Raw genomic sequence first — 24,463 nt, 5'->3', positions numbered from 1 at the left:
GTCCCTAGCACAACTTATAACACCGTCGAAAATCAGTGCGGACGTGAGAGCTTTGGTACACCCTGTTAAACAAACGGTAAAATGGAGGCGGTACAATTGGAGAGCGATCCGCCTTCACCAACATGCATAAGCAATTCATTAATAGTTTATATATATATATATATATATATATATATATATATATATATATATTTGAATTACAAAAAAATAATAATAATAAAAAAATGTTGCATGGCGTGAGATTCGATCCGGCGACCTTCGGATTACGAACTCGAGCGCTTACCGCTGCGCCACCACGCTGTAGAAAATTGTTAATCGTAGAGAGTATTTCACCGCAACGGTTTCTTCTAACTGTCGATTTTCTCGACAACAGCTGAGAAGTGCAGCTTGGTGCTTTGCCACATTACACCTCTGGCCATGAGCTTTTATTATGCGCAGTATGAATCGAATCTGAATTTCACATTTGGCGGCCTCCCCTTGTGAGCAAAGTTTCGGGACAATCAGCCTATGACACTTGGCGAGTTCCCCTCGCTCGTCGAGTCGCTTCTTACGCCCGGCGAGAATTATGTATGCCTCCGAGTAAACTGCGCCACCTGGAAACACGGCGAGCGGGGATAAACACGTTTTCCTTCTTATAAGGCAACCCTCTACAGATAAAATTCATGAAGTGTTCTTCAGGTTGCCTCAGATATTTCAGAAATGTTTCTTGCGTCAGGCCTGCCGCATATGCAAAACGTAAACATTTCATTTCATGTAATATTTATCAGGATAAGACATGACAAGAGTGGACCAGTCCCTTCTGAGAAAAATTAGAGATTTTAAGTTGCTCCACTATGTAATGACACGGGTATGGGCTTGCGATCTCTCTTTTATGCCATCGATTTCCGTGCTACACATACTTGGCCACTGCGTTGTGGCTGCCATCGTGGAGGAGGCAGTCTGTTTCCTGCCAGCGCTGTTTCCGCAGCCAATATTAACCGCGACGAATCATTCAGTCAACGCTAAATGGCCCATCTGGCTGAGGCAGACAAGGGCGCTATAATAGAACTCCATGCAGAGGGATCTTCAAATGCCGACATAGCAAGAACTATGGGTCTTCACAAGTCGACGGTAGCCAGGTGGATCAGACGAAAGGAAGAGAGTGGTAACTTGAATGGGAGGCCTCATGGCCGTCGCCGCAAAACAACAGCAGCTCAGGATCAGCAGATACGCCGTTTCAGTGAGAACCACCCATTTGTCAACGCACGACAAATTCAGCAAACTTTGGGTCTCAATGTTAGCAGTAAGACCGTCACTCCTCGTGTAAGGGAAGGTGGACTGAGAGCAAGAAGCGCTGCTGTGAAAGAGACATTGACTGTTTCCCAAAGAGAAGCTTGCCTTGCTTTTGCTACTGAAAATGGCGACAAACCTCTCCAGTTTTGGAGGCGAGTGATTTTCACGCACCAAAAAGTTTTCTCTACGGCATCATCCGGAAAAGTACTAGTTTACCGGCCTAAATGTGCTAGGTATAATCGAAAATATATTTACAGTTGCCGAAGGAGTGGCAGGTTGTCGGTGCCGGCCGGTGTGGCCGTGCGGTTCGAGGCGCTTCAGTCTGGAACCGCGTGACCGCTACGGTCGCAGGTTCGAATCCTGCCTCGCGCATGGATGTGTGTGATGTCCTTAGGTTAGTTAGGTTTAAGTAGTTCTACGTTCTAGGGGACTGATGACCACAGATGTTAAGTCCCACAGTGCTCAGAGCCATTTGTAGTCGGTAACGGTATGGGCGTGGATATCGGCCGAAGGGTGTGGGCTCCTGTGGGAAGTGGAAGGAAGATTCGATGCGCGCAATTACATATCAATTCTGGAGAACGTGATGTTGCCTGCTGTGGCAGCAAGATTTGGCGATGATCAGATCATGTTCCAACAAGATCGCTCGTCTATTCATATGGCACGTGTGGTTAAGAGGCGGGTCGACGACCATAGTAATATTACTGTAACGGAATGGCCACCTAAAGGAGCTGACACGAATCCCATTGAGAATATCTGGGCAGAAATGGTCAGAGTAATACGAGAAAAGGGCAGTCACCATCGACTCGCCGACAGCTTTCTGATGTGATTCATGACGCTTGGAATGAGTTACTTGAATCTCCTAGTTATGTGGCTCGAGTTGTGGGCTCAATGCCCAACAGACTTCGAGCTGTTGTGGAAGCCAAAGGAGGCTTCACCAATCAGCTGTTTCAAGCTTTGTTTCTTTCTTCTTCGTCTTTTTTTTTTTTTTTTTTACTTACAGACGTATATTTTATATAATTTCAAGGAAACGCAGTAAATGGAATGTGGACTGATTTTTGAGGCTTCATTTTGTGACGGCTAAACAGTGCTGCATCATGGGACCCGCTATTTGTCCACATGTGGCTGAACATCAGAGGTGTAAAAAATTTTGAGGTGCCGAAGTTCTCTGGAAGAATAACGTCTTTTAGACAAGGAGATGATTTTTAGTTCATTTCATTTTAACCATTCACACTATGATTTGACATTCTAATCTTTGATTTCATTTTATTATTATGTATCTTTTCTCCAGTGAAAGTCAACGGTAGTAAGTTTCAAGATATGAAGAATAACTGGAAGTTTCTAATTTGTGGAAAGCGTATTTAACAGTTAATATTTTCGACAAATCTGTAGTTATAGGACATATTAAGAAGCGAGTCAAAAATGGCATTGTGGAATGATCAGGTTGGTCTCTAAAGGGTAACGACGATAAAATAGCAAATATGAAACTATGGGTAACAACTATTGTTGATGGTGAGGAGCCATAATCGATATGTCACTTTTCCGTAATTGTATTTCTGAAGTTTATCGTCAATCCTAGGACTGACACCGATACTCTGTTTTACGTAAAGAATACAACCTTCAAAATTTATTTAGCAGCGCAGAATATTAAATCACAGTTTATAGATCAGGAACCTAATCCAACTGCCTTTAATTTTATTTTCACGGATGACATTGAGACAGTAAATAACAAGAGAAATAAGAAAACTCTCAGAATCAATATAGAGAATTCAGGTATCATGTGGATTCAAAAGTTTGCTATAATAGCGATTAATTGCTTTTTACAGACCCCTTCATGCCTACGTTTTCCGTCAGACAGACAATGTTTGAAACTAGGACTAACGAGGTAAACAATTTTTCCACAAATTGTCAAATTGGAAGTCGGAGAGACAGTTACACAAATTACGATGACAACAAACGTTTTTCAAGTAAACTGATCACAGGAGGAATCCAACGCATTTATTGTGAGTTACATGCACAGTATGTAAACTGGCAACGCCACCAACACACAATACCACTAACAAGGGAACATCCCCATCGCACCGCCCTCAGATTTAGTTATAAGTTGATACAGGGGATAGGCCTTGAAAAACTGAACACAGATCAATCGAGAAAACAGGAAGAAGTTGTGTGGAAGTATGAAAAAAATAAGCAAAATATACAAACTGAGTAGTCCATGCGCAAGATAGGCAACATCAAGGATAGGGTGAGCTCAGGAGCGCCGTGATCCCGTGGTTAGCGCACGCAGCTGCGGAACGAGAGGTCCTTCCGTCAAATTTTCCCAGGAGTGAAAAGTTTAATTTTTATTTTCAGACAATTATTATCTGTCCGTCCGTCCGTCCGATGCGAGGTAACCGCGCCGTAGTATGATGACGCTACACCTAAAAAACATCGAAAGACATGACGTCAGTCGACTATAGCGCACGGAAGAGAGAGTATTCCTGCTAATGAGGCTCCCTGGCTGGCAGTTAACTGTTCGCTACTTTGGACGAGAGTGCATTAAATACGTGCGATGCATTGCGTGGGCAATATGAATCCAGCAAATATAGCTCGTGACTCCAATAACAATGTCAATGAATATTTTCCGAACTGTAAGGCATCGCAAAGTTCCTTAAGGGATCGAACGATTGTCGAACATTTGTATGATTATTTCCTACATTTGTTGAATAACAGTACGTGTGGTGATGATTGTCTGAAAATAAAAAAAATCAAACAACTAACCCGAGGGAAGCCTTAAACCAACGACCTCTCGTTCTGCAGCTCCTCACGCTAACCACGCGACCACTGCGCTCCCGTGCTCAAGCTATCCTTGATGTTGCTTATCATGCACACGGACTACTCAGTTTGTTTGGTTTGAATATTTTTTTCATAGGTCCACACAACTTCTTCCTGTTTTTCGAATGATCTGTGTTCAGTTTTCAAGGCCTATCCACTGTGTCAACTTATAACTAAATCTGAGGAGGGTGCGATGGGAAGGTTCCCTTGTTAGCTATGAAACAACTGTAGCAAAACGGAGCATCCTCGTTATCCATGTGATGGATAAGACGACTAATTCGCAACATAAATGTCAATGTAAGCATCAGTTTCTGTTGGAACGTGCTTCCCGGACCAAATAACATACATTTCCTACGTCTTCAATGCGAATCATGTAGCAAATGTAATTTAAAGGACATAAAAATATCGAGTGAATTTACTAAAGTAATTATGAACCACTTGAATTTGCATTCAACAGGCAATGTTCAGAAGTCTGGTGTAGGAGTACTGCATGCTCTAGTTCGAAACAACAAAAATCAACAGAGTAACTATTATTGAACGTCATCAGGTCACTCATCGAGCATTCCTATGCAGTACTGTTACTGGTGACGTGTTATGATGCCTTTATCGTTAACTTCCTAAGAAGAAATGAAAGGCTGAGCCCCACCAAAAGACGTAAACTCGAGGAGAGAGTTGCGTGAACATATTATTTTACATCTGATAAATCCAAAAGTGTGTTTTGGGCTACGAATTCTGCCCCCAGGGTGTGTGCAACACAGCTGGAATTTGTTGCCAACAACTGAGACACCTTTCGGTCACAGTGTAAGAAAATCGAGCAACAAAACTACATCACCTGTGCTACTGCATGATAACGCACTATGTTGATTTGAGAAAGAAAACTATCCAGGAGATTGATAGGAAAGTCGTCTCTCAGGCACATTTGTATTGATAGGGAAGTCCTCTCTCAAGCACTTGTCCCTCTCGTCATATATTTGTAAAATTTTACCTTTCCCACTCTAGATCGATCAACCGTCAAGGCAATTCATTTCTAGACGAAAATACTTTTAAAACTACTCTGGTTTATTGACATCGTTAGAACAAGTAGGTTTCTACAGGCGTAGAATTTGTAAACAACTTTAGCATTGTCATATCGTTTTAGATATCGTGAAAGAAAATTCTGCTGCTAATTAATTTCTCTTTGATAATTACTGTTGCGTTTAGTAAACTAATGGAAAATGCAATTAAAATATTCACTGTACTAATACAAACTAAAGTCAGCTTAATACAGAAACATCACGACGGCAGTCTATCTTAATAAAGCATTAAGTTTCTGTGAGACAATTGGGCTTATTTTAACACGAATTAGTAGGATATTACAGACTTTACACTTAGAAAAGATCTGTATTTATTTCATTTCCTGTACCATTCGTAAGTGTTATGAAAATGGGGCTTTTCATAGATAAAATTATGTATTCACAACAACAAAAAAATGTCGGCAGAAAACAAAAGTGGCATTATGAATCTGGCAGTACCGTAAGGTTTTCACTCTGACACTAAGAGTTACTGAAAGTAGCAAGAAGAATTTTGCTCGAGCGTTGTCTTACGATTCCCTTATTAAGTTTTTATCTGCCTGCTTGTAGCTGTGCTACAAAAGAATTAAAAATCTGGCTTTCAGCAAGTCTCGAAAGGCGAACAAAAGCAGCTTGCACCTGGTTACTAAGCATGTTACCTGGGGACTGGTTTTTTCTTAAAGCGGGAAGACATCCTTTTGTGGTTCAATTGGCAAATGTCAGTCAGACGTGTGACGTTAGTCTAAGCGTTTCGGTGTGTTGAATTTGTACCAATGATTTTTCTACACGTTTTTTCTGTCCCAAATAGAGTTGAAGTCTCCCATTAGTATTTTCACGTCATCTTGGTGAATTTTTCTCATGGTATTTTCGAGTGTGTTCCAGAATTTTTCAACATTGTCGATGTTTTTCTTATTTTCGATGTTGGTGGGTTCAAATGGTTCAAATGGCTCTGAGCACTATGGGACTTAACTGCTGTGGTCATCAGTCCCCTGGAACTTAGAACTAGTTAAACCTAACTAACCTAAGGACATCGCACACATCCATGCCCGAGGCAGGATGCGAACCTGCGACCGTAGCGGTCGCGCGGTTCCAGACTGTAGCGCCTAGAACCTCTCGAACACTCCGGCCGTCGATGTTGGTGGGGACACGTGCATTGATGAGTGTATATGTTTTACTGGGGCTCTGAATGACCATAGTCATAAGTCGCTTGTTGACGGGCCAGCCGCGGTGGCCGAGCGGTTCTTGGCTCTTCAGTCCGGAACCGCGCGACTGCTACGGTCGCAGGTTCGAATCCAGCCTTGGGCATGAATTTGTGTGATGTCCTTAGATTAGCTAGGTATAAGTAGTTCTAAGTTCTAGGAGACTGATGACCTCCACTGTTAAGTTCCATAGTGCTCAGAGCCATTGGAACCTTTTGATTGTCGATCGGTGTGATTTCTTTGACAGAGTTGATAGATCGGTGTTCGAGAAATGCAATGCCGAAGATTGGTACGCCTTTCGTTACCTTTTGTTGTATTCTGCTCTTGAAGATGCAATGGTTTCCCTAATGCACGGTTTCATTGTCAGTTAGTCGTGGTTCTTGAAGTGCAAGGATGAGAATTTTTTGTCGGTCCATTTCTTTTGTGAGATTATTTAGTTTTCGTGTTTGGATCAAGGTATCGATGTTTACTTTTAAATGCATGTTTTTTGCTTGTAGGGAAATTTACCAGAGATCTTCGATATTCTCTGTCGTGCTAACCTGGACTCCCCAGAATCCGAAAATCCAACTGCCGCCTGTCGACAGCCGGGTTGTGTACCACCTGGGATAAAGTTGACTTTGCTTGCATAGTTTACGTTTGCTTGTGTTTCATTGGTTGTGCTTGGGTGATACCAGGACCGGACAGGACCAGAGGGTGTTGAAGCCTTTGAAAGCAAATATTTTCAGCCAAGCTCATTGAGCTAACACGGTGACCAGAGTAACGGTGATTTTCACTCAGACGTGTCTGGATTTTGCGTTCAACGGATTGAGTAGCCGTTCAGGATTGTGTTAGTATTTGGTTCACCCCTAGTATTTGATTTCCTCGGTACCACCCATATGGGGGAGGGTTTCCACTATCCGCCACACGCGATTATTATTATTATTATTATTATTATTATTATTATTATTGTCATTATGTCTCAGCAAATCCCATATGGTGTATCTTCCCACCACTGAAATAGATGTGTATTGTTCGATTCAGTATTTCCATCACATAAATGTGGTTTATAATTACGTTACATTGCTACTAGTAGACATATTTCTCACTTTTTCTTAGACAGTTGCTACCTGTTACTCCATCATAGGAATTTATGTGCGAAGCATTGTTGAAATACAGACGTTCAAATTATCCGATTTCTGTAATTTCATTTCGATACCAGATCGTTCTAATCGGATTCAGCCAGGTAGTCTTAATGTGGATATCCGACCACGACTGTCATCATATGATAGACTGTGTAAACCACATTCTTTATCGGACTGTTGAATATAGATCACTTATCTATGACAGCACCTGAATTCTTAAACACTGTGGAAAATAATAATCCGATGTGCTTATTACAAATACGTTATTCCAATATAAATATGTGAACTAACGAGATAACAGTTTATTTACAGGAGCAGAACTAATGTTCAAATGTTCAAATGTGTGTGAAATCGTATGGAACTTAACTGCTAAGGTCATCAGTACCTAAGCTTACACACTACTTAACCTAAATCATCCTAAGGACAAACACACACACCCATGCCCGAGGGAGGACTCGAACCTCCGCCGGGATCAGCCACGCAGCTCATGACTGCAGCGCCCCTGACCGCTCGGCTAATCCCGCGCGGCTAGTAAAAGTATACTCGTCCACAAAACCCATGTGGACAATTATCTGATAATCGGTCAAGCTTTGCTTTGTCGCAGCTCTTTAGGACAAAAGAATGGACAGCTCCCTGCTTTTTGCGTTTCCGATAGCGCCTACGATAAGAATCTGGTGTCATATTATGTTTCAGAGCCGTAAACTGTTTATTTTTTCACCTCATACTAAAACAAAAGCTATGATATGAGACGAGGAAATGACTTATATGCTTCTCAGGAACTTAAGTTTTTCGCGTTAATTTTCTCACTTCATTCTAAAACAAGGACGTTAATATGAGAAGAGGAAATGAAATATACGCTTCCAAGACATATTATTTCCTTGTGTGCTACTACTGCATACATGAAAGCCCTGCAGTTAATTTTTGTATGTTGGATAAATTTTGATATCACCTCACATTCCTTTGTGAGAAGGTTCCTATTTTCTTAGGATTCAAATAGAGTGGACATTTCATCACTGGTTAATATTCTCATGACTAATGACATGATACCCGTTGCAATTGCTCCATGGCACCTGTGAGTAGAGTCTCACGTTGGTTACTATAAGAACACGCAGGCAGTGCTATCCGCTCACTGCAGTCAGAGCCAAGGTGATTTCTTTCTGTTTATGGCGAAGCGTCTGCTGCAGTGTCCACGCTCAGCCAACATAAACAAATCGCGGCGGCATTGGGCAGTGCTGATCGCTGCGCTTGTCGCAGGCCTCGACAACAAGAGCGCACTCTCTGCTAACGATACTATGGAGTTAATACATCTTACTTAACGTAATATGCAGGACGTGGGTTAGGTGAAAATTCAGTTTGTAACTTCCCATCGCATTAACATACTTTACAGTCATATTTGATGCCCGGTTGTCTGTCTGATGTTAATAGTATTGATTCAGATTGTGCATTAACACGAAAACTCACTCACACACACACACACACACACACACACACACACACACACACACACACACACGCACACACTCATTGATTCCAGTGAGGGTGACAACTACTGTGTGTTGAACAACACATGCACCAGTCAGTTCCTCAGTTGGCGTCGAGTGGATGAGTTTTTTCAATTACCTTGCATTGCAAGAAATGTAAGGAGCAGCCTGAAAGTAAATGGACTTGTATCCTAAAGAGCTGCGACAAAGCAAAGCTTGACCGATTATCAGATAATTGTCCACATGGGTTTTGTGGACGAGTATACTTTTAGTAGCCGCGCGGGATTAGCCGAGCGGTCAGGGCCGCTGCAGTCATGAGCTGCGTGGCTGATCCCGGCGGAGGTTCGAGTCCTCCCTCGGGCATGGGTGTGTGTGTTTGTCCTTAGGATGATTTAGGTTAAGTAGTGTGTAAGCTTAGGTACTGATGACCTTAGCAGTTAAGTCCCATACGATTTCACACACATTTGAACATTAGTTTTGCTCCTGTAAATAAACTGTTATCTCGTTAGTTCACATATTTATATTGGAATAACGTATTTGTAATAAGCACATCGGATTATTATTTTCCACAGTGTTTAAGAATTCAGGTGCTGTCATAGATAAGTGATCTATATTCAACAGTCCGATAAAGAATGTGGTTTACACAGTCTATCATATGATGACAGTCGTGGTCGGATATCCACATTAAGACTACCTGGCTGAATCCGATTAGAACGATCTGGTATCGAAATGAAATTACAGAAATCGGATAATTTGAACGTCTGTATTTCAACAATGCTTCGCACATAAATTCCTATGATGGAGTAACAGGTAGCAACTGTCTAAGAAAAAGTGAGAAATATGTCTACTAGTAGCAATGTAACGTAATTATAAACCACATTTATGTGATGGAAATACTGAATCGAACAATACACATCTATTTCAGTGGTGGGAAGATACACCATATGGGATTTGCTGAGACATAATGACAATAATAATAATAATAATAATAATAATAATAATAATAATAATAATAATAATCGCGTGTGGCGGATAGTGGAAACCCTCCCCCATATGGGTGGTACCGAGGAAATCAAATACTAGGGGTGAACCAAATACTAACACAATCCTGAACGGCTACTCAATCCGTTGAACGCAAAATCCAGACACGTCTGAGTGAAAATCACCGTTACTCTGGTCACCGTGTTAGCTCAATGAGCTTGGCTGAAAATATTTGCTTTCAAAGGCTTCAACACCCTCTGGTCCTGTCCGGTCCTGGTATCACCCAAGCACAACCAATGAAACACAAGCAAACTTAAACTATGCAAGCAAAGTCAACTTTATCCCAGGTGGTACACAACCCGGCTGTCGACAGGCGGCAGTTGGATTTTCGGATTCTGGGGAGTCCAGGTTAGCACGACAGAGAATATCGAAGATCTCTGGTAAATTTCCCTACAAGCAAAAAACATGCATTTAAAAGTAAACATCGATACCTTGATCCAAACACGAAAACTAAATAATCTCACAAAAGAAATGGACCGACAAAAAATTCTCATCCTTGCACTTCAAGAACCACGACTAACTGACAATGAAACCGTGCATTAGGGAAACCATTGCATCTTCAAGAGCAGAATACAACAAAAGGTAACGAAAGGCGTACCAATCTTCGGCATTGCATTTCTCGAACACCGATCTATCAACTCTGTCAAAGAAATCACACCGATCGACAATCAAAAGGTTCCAATGGCTCTGAGCACTATGGAACTTAACAGTGGAGGTCATCAGTCTCCTAGAACTTAGAACTACTTATACCTAGCTAATCTAAGGACATCACACAAATTCATGCCCAAGGCTGGATTCGAACCTGCGACCGTAGCAGTCGCGCGGTTCCGGACTGAAGAGCCAAGAACCGCTCGGCCACCGCGGCTGGCCCGTCAACAAGCGACTTATGACTATGGTCATTCAGAGCCCCAGTAAAACATATACACTCATCAATGCACGTGTCCCCACCAACATCGACGGCCGGAGTGTTCGAGAGGTTCTAGGCGCTACAGTCTGGAACCGCGCGACCGCTACGGTCGCAGGTTCGCATCCTGCCTCGGGCATGGATGTGTGCGATGTCCTTAGGTTAGTTAGGTTTAACTAGTTCTAAGTTCCAGGGGACTGATGACCACAGCAGTTAAGTCCCATAGTGCTCAAAGCCATTTGAACCATTTGAACCCACCAACATCGAAAATAAGAAAAACATCGACAATGTTGAAAAATTCTGGAACACACTCGAAAATACCATGAGAAAAATTCACCAAGATGACGTGAAAATACTAATGGGAGACTTCAACTCTATTTGGGACAGAAAAAACGTGTAGAAAAATCATTGGTACAAATTCAACACACCGAAACGCTTAGACTAACGTCACACGTCTGACTGACATTTGCCAATTGAACCACAAAAGGATGTCTTCCCGCTTTAAGAAAAAACCAGTCCCCAGGTAACATGCTTAGTAACCAGGTGCAAGCTGCTTTTGTTCGCCTTTCGAGACTTGCTGAAAGCCAGATTTTTAATTCTTTTGTAGCACAGCTACAAGCAGGCAGATAAAAACTTAATAAGGGAATCGTAAGACAACGCTCGAGCAAAATTCTTCTTGCTACTTTCAGTAACTCTTAGTGTCAGAGTGAAAACCTTACGGTACTGCCAGATTCATAATGCCACTTTTGTTTTCTGCCGACATTTTTTTGTTGTTGTGAATACATAATTTTATCTATGAAAAGCCCCATTTTCATAACACTTACGAATGGTACAGGAAATGAAATAAATACAGATCTTTTCTAAGTGTAAAGTCTGTAATATCCTACTAATTCGTGTTAAAATAAGCCCAATTGTCTCACAGAAACTTAATGCTTTATTAAGATAGACTGCCGTCGTGATGTTTCTGTATTAAGCTGACTTTAGTTTGTATTAGTACAGTGAATATTTTAATTGCATTTTCCATTAGTTTACTAAACGCAACAGTAATTATCAAAGAGAAATTAATTAGCAGCAGAATTTTCTTTCACGATATCTAAAACGATATGACAATGCTAAAGTTGTTTACAAATTCTACGCCTGTAGAAACCTACTTGTTCTAACGATGTCAATAAACCAGAGTAGTTTTAAAAGTATTTTCGTCTAGAAATGAATTGCCTTGACGGTTGATCGATCTAGAGTGGGAAAGGTAAAATTTTACAAATATATGACGAGAGGGACAAGTGCTTGAGAGAGGACTTCCCTATCAATACAAATGTGCCTTAGAGACGACTTTCCTATCAATCTCCTGGATAGTTTTGTTTCTCAAATCAACATAGTGCGTTATCATGCAGTAGCACAGGTGATGTAGTTTTGTTGCTCGATTTTCTTACACTGTGACCGAAAGGTGTCTCAGTTGTTGGCAACAAATTCCAGCTGTGTTGCACACACCCTGGGGGCAGAATTCGTAGCCCAAATCACACTTTTGGATTTATCAGATGTAAAATAATATGTTCACGCAACTCTCTCCTCGAGTTTACGTCTTTTGGTGGGGCTCAGCCTTTCATTTCTTCTTAGGAAGTTAACGATAAAGGCATTATAACACGTCACCAGTAACAGTACTGCATAGGAATGCTCGATGAGTGACCTGATGACGTTCAATAATAGTTACTCTGTTGATTTTTGTTGTTTCGAATTAGAGCATGCAGTACTCCTACACCAGACTTCTGAACATTGCCTGTTGAATGCAAATTCAAGTGGTTCATAATTATTTTAGTAAATTCACTCGATATTTTTATGTCCTTTAAATTACATTTGCTACATGATTCGCATTGAAGACGTAGGAAATGTATGTTATTTGGTCCGGGAAGCACGTTCCAACAGAAACTGATGCTTACATTGACATTTATGTTGCGAATTAGTCGTCTTATCCATCACATGGATAACGAGGATGCTCCGTTTTGCTACAGTTGTTTCATAGCTAACAAGGGAACCTTCCCATCGCACCCTCCTCAGATTTAGTTATAAGTTGACACAGTGGATAGGCCTTGAAAACTGAACACAGATCATTCGAAAAACAGGAAGAAGTTGTGTGGACCTATGAAAAAAATATTCAAACCAAACAAACTGAGTAGTCCGTGTGCATGATAAGCAACATCAAGGATAGCTTGAGCAGGGGAGCGCAGTGGTCGCGTGGTTAGCGTGAGGAGCTGCAGAACGAGAGGTCGTTGGTTTAAGGCTTCCCTCGGGTTAGTTGTTTGATTTTTTTTATTTTCAGACAATCATCACCACACGTACTGTTATTCAACAAATGTAGGAAATAATCATACAAATGTTCGACAATCGTTCGATCCCTTAAGGAACTTTGCGATGCCTTACAGTTCGGAAAATATTCATTGACATTGTTATTGGAGTCACGAGCTATATTTGCTGGATTCATATTGCCCACGCAATGCATCGCACGTATTTAATGCACTCTCGTCCAAAGTAGCGAACAGTTAACTGCCAGCCAGGGAGCCTCATTAGCAGGAATACTCTCTCTTCCGTGCGCTATAGTCGACTGACGTCATGTCTTTCGATGTTTTTTAGGTGTAGCGTCATCATACTACGGCGCGGTTACCTCGCATCGGACGGACGGACGGACAGATAATAATTGTCTGAAAATAAAAATTAAACTTTTCACTCCTGGGAAAATTTGACGGAAGGACCTCTCGTTCCGCAGCTGCGTGCGCTAACCACGGGATCACGGCGCTCCTGAGCTCACCCTATCCTTGATGTTGCCTATCTTGCGCATGGACTACTCAGTTTGTATATTTTGCTTATTTTTTTCATACTTCCACACAACTTCTTCCTGTTTTCTCGATTGATCTGTGTTCAGTTTTTCAAGGCCTATCCCCTGTATCAACTTATAACTAAATCTGAGGGCGGTGCGATGGGGATGTTCCCTTGTTAGTGGTATTGTGTGTTGGTGGCGTTGCCAGTTTACATACTGTGCATGTAACTCACAATAAATGCGTTGGATTCCTCCTGTGATCAGTTTACTTGAAAAACGTTTGTTGTCATCGTAATTTGTGTAACTGTCTCTCCGACTTCCAATTTGACAATTTGTGGAAAAATTGTTTACCTTCTTAGTCCTAGTTTCAAACATTGTCTGATAGAAAATGTAGGCATGAAGGAGTCTGTAAAAGCAATTAATCGCTATTATAGCAAACTTTTGAATCCACTGGACACTTGAATTCTATATATTGATTCTGAGAGTTTTGTTATTTCTCTTGTTATTTACTGTCCCAAAGTCATCCGTGAGAATAAAATTAAAGGCAGTTGGATTAGGTTCCTGATCTATAAACTGTGATTTAATATTCTGCGCTGCTAAATAAATTTTGAAGGTTGTATTCTTTACGTAAAACAGAGTATCGATGTCAGTCCTAGGATTGACGATAAACTTCAGAAATACAATTACGGAAAAGTGACATATCGATTACGGCTACTCACCATCAACAATAGTTGTTACCCATTGTTTAGTATTTGCTATTTTACCGTCGTTACCCTTTAGAGGCCAACCTGATCTTTCCACAGTGCCATTTTTACTTGCTTCTTAATATGTCCTATAACTACAGATTTGTTGAAAATATGAACTGTTAAATACGCTATTCCACAAATTAAAAACTTCCAGTTATTCTTCATATCTTGAAACTTACTACCGTTGACTTTCACTGAAGGAAAGATACGTAATAATAAAATGAAATCAAAGATTAGAATGTCGAAGCATAGTGTGAATGGTTAAAATGAAATGAACTAAAAATCATCTTCTTGTCTAAAACACTTTACTCTTCCAGAGAACTTCGGTACCTCTCAAAATTTTTTCAGCTCTGATGTTTAGCCACATGTGGAAAAATAGCGGGTCTCATGATGCAGCACTGTTTAGCCGTCACAAAATAAAGCCTCAAAAATCAGTAAATAAAACTATTCTTGTACAGTTGCTCCGAATCGCATATACCAACCGCCCTTTGCTGCGACAACTACTCAAAGTCTATTGGGTATTTGATTTTGTTCTGCTTTTTCGGGCCTCCTTACCTCTCCTTCTAGCCCAACCTTTGTTCTGCAATTACGTCTTCATCGGGGAGCTTCTCCTCAACATTTTTATTTTGTGCTGAACTGTTTTGTACCCTTCTTGCATACACACGTGTGTCACGTATTTTATAGAGACTGAATGAATATATAAGGTGAGTATTTCTTCTCTTATCAAATTAAATATTACATATCTTGCTGTGAATTAATTTGTTTGTCCCCATTCCACTTATTGCGTTTCCTTGAAATTATATAAAACATAAGTCTGTAAAAAAAAATCGCGTATAGCCTCCTTTGGCTTCCACAACAGCTGGAAGTCTGTTGGGCATTGAGCCCACAACTCGAGCCACAGAACTAGGAGATTCAAGTAACTCATTCCAAGCTTCATGAATTTGCTGATTTGTCGTGCGTTGACAAATGGGTGGTTCTCACTGAAACGGCGTATCTGCTGATCCTGAGCTTGCGTTGTTTTGCGGCGACGGCCATGAGGCCTCCCATTCAAGTTACCACTCTCTTCCTTTCGTCTGATCCACCTGGCTACCGTCGACTTGTGAAGACCCATAGTTTTCGCTATGTCGGCATTTGAAGATCCCTCTGCATGGAGTATTATAGCGCCCTTGTCTGCCTCAGCCAGATGGGCCATTTAGCGTTGACTGAATGATTCGTCGCGGTTAATATTGGCTGCGGAAACAGCGCTGGCAGGAAACAGACTGCCTCCTCCAAGATGGCAGCCGCAACGCAGTGGCCAAGTATGTGTAACACGGAAATCGATGGCATAAAAGACAGATCGCAAGCCCGTGCCCGTGTCATTACATAGTGGAGCAACTTAGAATCTCTAATTTTTCTCAGAAGTGACTGGTCCACTCTTGTCATGTCTTATCCTGATAAATATTACATGAAATGAAATGTTTACGTTTTGCATATGCGGCAGGCCTGAGGCAAGAAACATTTCTGAAATATCTGAGGCAACCTGAAGAACACTTCGTGAATATTATCTGTAGAAGGTTGCCTTATAAGAAGGAAAACGTGTTTATCCCCGCTCGCCGTGTTTCCAGGTGGCGCAGTTTACTCGGAGGCATACATAATTCTCGCCGGGCGTAAGAAGCGACTCGACGAGCGAGGGGAACTCGCCAAATGTCATAGGCTGATTGTCCCGAAACTTTGCTCAGTGAAGGAGAGGACAAAATAAGCGAACATGTGTTTCGGCTTATCTGCAGACACTCGACCGTTTCCGAGAAAACGACGGTCAAAGTTATCAACGCGCTGTTGCTCTAGTGTAGATACCTTCTGCAGCCGAGAACGCAATTGAAGCGGTGGCTACCGTCGTTCCTTCTTAACACTGATTCCCGTGTTCGATACCATATTGGGTTTTTTAATTATTTTATTTTCCTGCCTCTCTATCAGAATTATCTACGAATGTTTTTTTCTAAGTTATGTTGAAATAATGTTGTCATTATTCGCCAATTAACTTTATGTGTAATTAATGAATTAAAAAGTAATAAACGAATGAGACAAGCTGATCTAACATCATCTGGGCTGCCTCATGTATCGTTATAACCAAATATTTTATAAATGTTAATCTACATTCAGATCCGATGATGGCACCTTTAGTGTGTTGAAACCGGTTATCCAGTAAACAATATTTAAGCGATCTTGGCTTCTGAATTATTTCTACAACAGAGTGATCGCCCCACTACGCACTGTGTGTTCCCTTTTTAACTTATTTCTTTACATAGTAAATTAACTGACGAATAACGACAACAGTGTTTCAACATAAATTGGAATAAACATTCGTAGATAATTCAGAGAGTGAGGGGAAAAAAAAGGAAAAACCGGGTTTCGAACTCGCAGCGCAAAGTTCAGAAATCGCTATGGTAGCCGCAGAGCCACCCCTCCAGTTGAATGCTTGCCCGCTAAGAGGTGTCTACACTATAGTAACAGCGCATTGAAAACTTTGACCGTCGTTTTCTCAGAAGCGGTAGAGTGTAAGCAGATAAGCCGAGACACGTGTTCGCTTATTTTGTCCCCGCTTTCACTGAGCGAAGTTTCAGCAAGATCGGGGTATTTCCTCGGGAACACAGGAAGAAACCATAGTAATAATGTAATTCAAGGCTCGCAAGAAAAGATTTAAGTGGTCCTTTTTCCCGCACACTGTTAATGAGTGGGACGGTAGAGAAATAACCCTAACCTTCTGCCAGGCACGTAAGTCCGGATTGCCAAGAAATCCTGTTGATGTAGTCATGTAGATGTAACGACGAAATTATGTTTTAATTACGACATGTGACTTTCATTTGATTTAAACATCGAAGTTGTTTGCTGTTTCAAAATGGTTCAAATGCCCCTGAGCACTATGGGACTCAACTGCTGTGGTCATAAGTCCCCTAGAACTTAGAACTACTTAAACCTAACTAACCTAAGGACATCACACACATCCATGCCCCAGGCAGGATTCGAACCAGCGACCGTAGCAGTCGCACGGTTCCGGACTGCGCGCCTAGAACCGCGAGACCACCGCGGCCGGCTCGTTTGTTGTTTATTTACTTTTTGTTCAATAGTTGCAGGCATATACAAACACCTAGGCGCGTTAAATTGATATTGAAATAAAGTGTCATGCGTGGACCAATAACAATAAATTCCCACCTACTTGTTATAGTACTGCAGTATCTGCCAGCGTCTTCAGAAGTGGATATCGCATACGAAGTTCCTAGGGTGTTTGTAATGGATATTGCAGACGACTTCGACAAAGTTTGAATGTAGCTTCGTAAAAGTTCCGTGATCAAACGATCTGAGTTGCTGGAGAATACAGTTTATCCTCACTAGACAGTATATATTATCATTATACATGAGGTGAGTAGGGTTTCGCCGCGTTGCGGTGGCCGAGCGGTTCCAGGCGCTTCCGTGACGTACCGCACGGCTGCTTCAGTCGCAGGTTGGAATTCTACCTCGGGCATAGATGTCTGTGATGCCCTTAGGCTAGCTAGGTTTAAGTAGTTCTAGGTCTAGGGGCTGATGACCTAAGCAGTTAGGTCGCATAGTTCTTGAAGCCATTTTTTGACCTTTCGCGTAAATTTTCTTTACATAAACCGTCGTATCTTTTGATTGCGTTGACATAGAAGCTCACTTTTTTACACCAGCATGGGACCGGTTACAGCAAGAAGTGCGATACATTTCCGCTTATTATGTCCACCCGTTCTGGAGGTAAACGGGTTTTAAGGGTTGGGTAGACCGATAGACGGTCAAGAAAGTGAGACTAGTAGGGTTCCGTTTTTACCGGTTTAGGTGACGAAATCCTAACAACGAAAACACTGAAGATGAGGGCCGCATAAATAACACCCGCTACTCTTTATTCGAAATGTTCTAGTTGCTGTCGATACATAAGCATATTAGTCGTAGCTACGTTTTCGATCCAAATCACGTTTACAGGAATGCAAATAGAATGTATTTGCCTATACACGTGGTAATTCACATCCCAGTATTAATGCCACCGCGTTTTAGAAGTACGAACATTCTCATTGCTAGCTAGCTTAAGAAACACTTCTGCTAATGAACGTTTTCTGGCTGTGGCGAGTCTAGTGGAGAATTCGAAACAATGCAGAATACGTTTGGCAGCTATGTAGCCGTTTATTTCCTGGGGTGGTGCAGAATTATCCTACAAAATTTACTCTCTAATAACAGTAATTTGTTATTTCGATAAACATCCCGAATGATTGTCACATAAGCGGTGACATAAAGGAAGAAAATTCATGTTTTTGAGTCCAGAAAGCTCTATGCAACAGAAACTGCAAATTTTCATTTCGAAATTGCCTGCTTGTTCATGTCTGGGGTAATAATAGAGGGCTGTTTGCCTAGGTTGTCTGCTAGCATAGTGAAAGGAAGGTCTGGTTTGTTTTCGGTTCTAATCTCTATGGAGGCAGGTAGAATATCAGTAAAGCAATTTTAAGAAATTCTCGCGCACCCAATACGTTTTATCGCTACCTTTATTCTGTACTGGCGCCCTGTGCATGTCAATATGACACTCTTGTAGAATTTCATACATGTTACTGCCTACTTTTTCCGCTTCTGTCAATAATGGAATTGACTTAAGCGTGGCACTGAATGATTTTTAACTGAATTTCGTTATGAATCTTCACGCATTGCTAAATTTGCACACTTTCATGGTAGGTCAGCAACGGTAATCCAGTATGACTGGTCTGAACGTTGACACAGACCGTTTCGCGGCCGAATGCGGATAATATTTTGCTACTTCGTAACGATCTGGGGTTCTTTGTCTTACTGAAACAGTTAAGTCATCTCGATAAGTTGAAATTCATTTTTATTTGTCCAGTTCATACCAATTAGCGTTTGTTCTTTCAGTTCTGTCTTATATTTCCGTGTTGTATTTAACACACTAATCAGCATTAATATAGTCTTACAAATTATGGAATACAGTCTAAAAAAGTTCAGATAGTTTGTCAATCTCACGCCTGCGCATAGTATGTTGGTAGCACTTCGTCGCCTTGCCTGTTATGCTGTGTAGCAGACTTTAAAGCCGTGCGGATCAGCATAACGAAAAGGCGAGGGGTCTCGCTCGTTTTGTCCACGACTGTACATAGCGTGTAGTGATTCATTCCTACGTGTGAAGATTTTTTGTGTTTAGGATATTTTATTTATGTTCAAATTGTGACTGCGATAGTTTGCCGTTTGGTAGATGTATGACTTCATTGTTAAAACATGGATAGGGACAGTCGACAGCGATCTACAAAGGCAACGAACGTTTTAGCCAGGAGGATTTTGTGAACAGGAAGAAGTTTTGTCCGAATTTCCTGAGAAAGAGGGTTTGGCTTCAGATACGTTGCCTGAACCCCAGGAAATCGCACCGACCACCGAAGGGAGGGAAACTAGCGTGGCTTGGGAAACCGAGTCGACCGAGATGCAGGGCAACTCAAATTTCGAAATCAGCAGGGACATTCCGTTCTGTGTCAAACACATCCTAGAACAAGCCGTTGCAGGCAGGAAAATAGCGCAAGAGAGAGATAGAAAAGGAATAGCGGGCATTAATATGGAACAGGACAGAGAAGCAGGAAGGCAACAAGCCGAACAAGAGAGAAGCGAAGCACAAGAGAACAGAAAAGGGATTAGGAAAGACGGGGCAGAGATACACAGAAAATTCCGTTTGATTAAATGCTGGTCGATGACACAAAAAATAAATGAAAGCAACATGAACCGATTGGTGCAGGCTCAGTCGAATTTGAAGAAAGCTTAGGAAAAGTACATTTTAATATCTCTCTGAGTTATGGCTCTGGTGGAACGAACTATATCTGGGTTAATAATATTCAGTTATCAAAAACTATGTAGTTTGTCTTGCTCAAACGAGACTGAGTGTAGTTAAGGAAAGAGATTGAGCGTACGGGAGGCAGAGCCCATTAACGCCCGTACTGGAGAGTAATTTGAGTGCAGTAACGAGTGACGTATTCGCGAGAGATCGCAGACTAGGGGCGCACCTTGATCGATACAAGACAGGGCCGTTGCGAGAGAATCGTCAACAGCATCCGAGTCTCTGTCCATCGGTGAGCGTGATATTGACGACAATCACTTGTTCTCGTTGTGGAAATTCCTCCACGAACTGCTTTCGGCTCGACCTGCACAAGCGGATGCAAGCATGCACATCGTTCTGTAATATAGGACATATAGTTATTTCTGCATCAAGATCGTGTAAATAGTTGAAATCTGGAAACTCAGACTGATCATTGAGAAGATGATCTACGTATGTACAATATAGTCTCTTCAAGCATATTCATTATATGCAATATTTCATTTTCTTACGTTGGTCTCCAATGGCTTTTAATCCGTGCCTACTAAGAATTGCATCCATTGCAAATATGAATCCCGAAGTATTCAGTATTATGGCATCTACGTCTTCACTGAATTGGTTACCGAAGATACTATCAATCTGACCAATATAATAAAAGGAGGATCTTTAGCAACTGTGTATGCATATGATTAATCTTTTGTAGGTGGTTTAGGTTACTAATAGGTATTTGTGCAGTTATTGTTTGATAGAAATATTGGAACACGTGAGGCAATACTGACCTTACGACTTATCTTAGAAGAAAGACTAAGGAAAGGCAAAAATAGGTAGAAATATTGGAACACGTGAGGCAATACTGACCTTACGACTTATCTTAGAAGAAAGATTAAGGAAAGGCAAACCTACGTTTCTAGCATTTGTAGACTTAGAGAAAGCTTTTGACAATGTTGACTGGAATACTCTCTTCATAATTCTAAAGGTGGCAGGGGTAAAATACAGGGAGCGAAAGGCTATTTACAATTTGTACAGAAACCCAGAAACCAGATGGCAGTTATAAGAGTCGAGGGACATGAAAGGGAAGCAGTGGTTGGGAAGGGAGTGAGACAGGTTTGTAGCCTCTCCCCAATGTTATTCAATCTGTATATTGAGCAAGCAGTAAAGGAAACAAAAGAAACATTCGGAGTGGGTATTGAAATCCATGGAGAAGAAATAAAAACTTTGAGGTTCGCCGATGACATTGTAATTCTGTCAGCGACAAGGACTTGGAAGAGCAGTTGAACGGAATGGACATTGTCTTGAAAGGAGGATATAAGATGAACATCCACAAAAGCAAAACGATGATAATGGAATGTAGTCGAATTAAGTCAGGTGATGCTGAGGGAATTAGGAAATGAGACACTTAAAGTAGTAAAGAAGTTATGCTATTTGGGGAGCAAAATAACTGATGATGGTCGAAGTAGAGAGGATATAAAATGTAGACTGGCAATGGCAAGGAAAGCGTTTCTGAAGAATAGAAATTTTTTAATATTGAGTATAGATTTAAGTGTCAGGAAGCCGTTTCTGAAAGTATTTGTATGGAGTGTAGCCATGTATGGATGTGAAACATGGACGATAAATAGTTTGGACACGAAGAGAATAGAAGCTTGCGAAATGTGGTGCTACAGAAGAATGCTGAAGATTAGATGGGTAGATCATATAACTAATGAGGAGGTATTGAATAGGATTGGGGAGAGGAGAAGTTAGTCGCACAGCGTGACTAGAAGAAGGGATTTGTTGGTAAGACATGTTCTGAGGCATCAAGGGATCAGAAATTTAGCATTGGAGGGCAGCGTGGAGGGTAAAAATCGTAGAGGGAGACCAAGAGATGAATACACTAAGCAGATTCAGAAGGATGTAGGTTGCAGTACGTACTGAGAGATGAAGAAACTTGCATAGGATAGGGTAGCATGGAGAGCTGCATCAAACCAGTCTCAGGACTGAAGACCACAACAACAACAACATTGTTTGGTATCTATTTCTATTTTTCACGTCCTTATTTTTATACAGATTGCCAATTGTATATAATAAGGGACTGGCAACAGTCTTCCAGCTGCTTTGTACAGTCTGTGGTGTTCACTTCACAGGTGTCTGGTGCGAAGTTTTGTTGTCTGTAGTTGTTCTAATTTTATAACTATTTTACTTATCACGGAAGAGATGAGTACTTAGTTCGAAGCTGTGAATTTCATCATATTAAGTACTGTTTGCTTTTCAACTTATTCTAGTGAAAATGTATGTGTGTTATTTCATATTGACCTAAAATATGCCTTCATCTGCTGGTCTGGGTGGATGGAAGTTTCAACTGAAGCACACATTCATGAATGCTGTTTATGATTTGAATCCAAAAGCTACTGCTAGTAGTAGGGAGAAGAGGTCACCACCTAAATTTTTATATCAAATTTATATGCAAATTTATTAAATTGATTAATTAATTCACATCCCACCCCTCACAATGTCCACCCCTGACCATGACCATGTCCACCCCCAGACCCAGATGATGTTGTGTGTTTTTCTCACCCTGTACCTGGGCCCAAGTCCCCCCTCCACCTGTCTCACCCACACACCCTATTGGCTGGAATTTCTAATTTCAGCGTGAATTTCGAATTTTGGCGGCCATTCCGAATTTTCCCTCTGCAAATCAACTGTCAGTTCAGAGGACGTAATATTAGTACAAATCGTGGATGGAAATTGTTTATAAAACGGAAATTGGTGGTAGAAACCGGAAAAAAGAATTCAGACGACGGGATATCAGAGAATTATGCTCTGAGATGGACATAATTTGCATTCCGATGGCTTCATTGCTTCATATAGTGCGATTGCCACATTGTTTCGGCTTTTTGTATTCTTATAGAGATTGGTTAAAAGAAATATTTCACGATACATTTCCGGATCTTTATGCGAACAATTGACATTATTTGTGAGTCTTACGGAAACAAGGTTCAGTAGACTGGATGTTCTTTGAAACTATTTAACACCGATCTGTATTGTTTTCGCATTTAAAGTTATAGACTATATGCCCCACATGTATGGTTTTTCACCACTGACACCGAATGCTTTATCTATCCTAGCATCGCCGTTACGATTAATGAAATCGGCAATAGCATAGTTTTCGTCGTTGCTTAATTTCTGTGAGAGTTCATCGAGAGATTCAGTAACTGTATTAAAGATTTCTCGCAGTGTCCGCTCCCTCTTCAAATTCCTTAACCTTTGTAACTTCTCGCGAACGGCCTTCCGTGTCTCGATGACCTTATGCCTAGTCGACATTTCGGTGGATACTAATCGGACTTCTGTGCAGTGTGAGGTTTTATAAATCCACTCTTCTACTTCTTATGCTGTTCACCCTTCTCGGTAACAGCTATTTTCCCTTCAGTTAAGTCGCCTATTTTCTTTTCAATTGCGTTAACCCGTTCGTACAATGCCCCGTTCTCAATTACACCTATTGCCCATCAGTTAAGCCGTTTACTTTCTTTTCGACTGCATTAACCCGACCATTCATTGTATTGTTTGGTCTCAGAAGCGTTTGGCAACAGGTCTCTAGATCCTTGCGTACGTTTCCAACTTTATGTTTGAGAGTATCAATTTTCGCATCCATGTAGAAGCGAACCTTCTGTCTATGCATCCCTATGTTTTCAAACTGGGCTCCCGGTATGATAGACGGCGCTGTAATAGTCACAAACGTATAAGTACGTGGTGTCACGTAACAATCCGCCAGTGTGGACGGTATTTCTTCGTGATACATTACCCTTGTTAAAATCGACCGTTTACCAATTGCGGAAAAGGTCGATATCGTGTTGATGTATGGCTATTGTGATCAAAATGCCCAACGGGCGTGTGCTATGTATGCTGCTCGGTATCCTGGACGACATCATCCAAGTGTCCGGACCGTTCCCCGCATAGTTACGTTATTTAAGGAAACAGGAAGTGTTCAACCACTTGTGAAACGTCAACCACGACCTGCAACAAATGATGATGCCCTAGTAGGTGTTTTAGCTGCTGTCGCGGCTAATCCGCACATCAGTAGCAGACAAATTGTGTGACAATCGGGAATGTCAAAAACGTCGGGGTTGAGAATGCTACATCAACGTCGATTGCACCCGTACCATATTTCTAAGCACCAGGAATTGCATGGCTATGACTTTGAACGTCATGTACAGTTCT

This window comes from Schistocerca nitens, chromosome 4, assembly GCF_023898315.1.
Source record: "Schistocerca nitens isolate TAMUIC-IGC-003100 chromosome 4, iqSchNite1.1, whole genome shotgun sequence".
Taxonomy (NCBI): domain Eukaryota; kingdom Metazoa; phylum Arthropoda; class Insecta; order Orthoptera; family Acrididae; genus Schistocerca; species Schistocerca nitens.
The sequence above is the reverse complement of the archived record's forward strand: the minus strand, read 5'-3'. Positions refer to the sequence as shown.